Raw genomic sequence first — 550 nt, forward strand, 5'->3', positions numbered from 1 at the left:
TTTTTAATCTAAGATGAACAAGGTGTATTCATAAGATTCTTCATGCTGCTCAACTTTAGCAAGATCAGTCCAAATGAAAATAGGCGACAAATGCTTCTTTCTTTATGAAAAAATAATTTTCAGATTCCACCAATAAGGTATACAAATATATTGTAGTGATGCTGGGCCACAGGAAATTTAAATACTTTATAATTTATAAATATCAATGCCTACAGTAACAGCGGACCATAACCTTAATAATTGAATATACGGTTTCTGACAATGACCCTAAAGTCCTAAATCCTTTTACAAATAAAAAAGGTTTATGTTAATAAAGTGTGGTTTGGGCCACTGGCTCAGCAGTCAGCACGAGTATAAAAGAACCACTGGTTTAATAAAAAAATATAAAAGGATAATGGTTTTTTAATATATTGAAAATTTATAAAACATGTTGTTCTGGATTCAATAAATAATTCAAGACTTCAAGTGCCTTAATAAGGAGATCAAGAATGTTTGAGAAATAATAATAAATTAATTTAAAACAAATTAAAATTATGTTATTTTATATTCT

Source organism: Arachis ipaensis, chromosome B09 (genome assembly GCF_000816755.2).
Source record: "Arachis ipaensis cultivar K30076 chromosome B09, Araip1.1, whole genome shotgun sequence".
Lineage (NCBI taxonomy): Eukaryota > Viridiplantae > Streptophyta > Magnoliopsida > Fabales > Fabaceae > Arachis > Arachis ipaensis.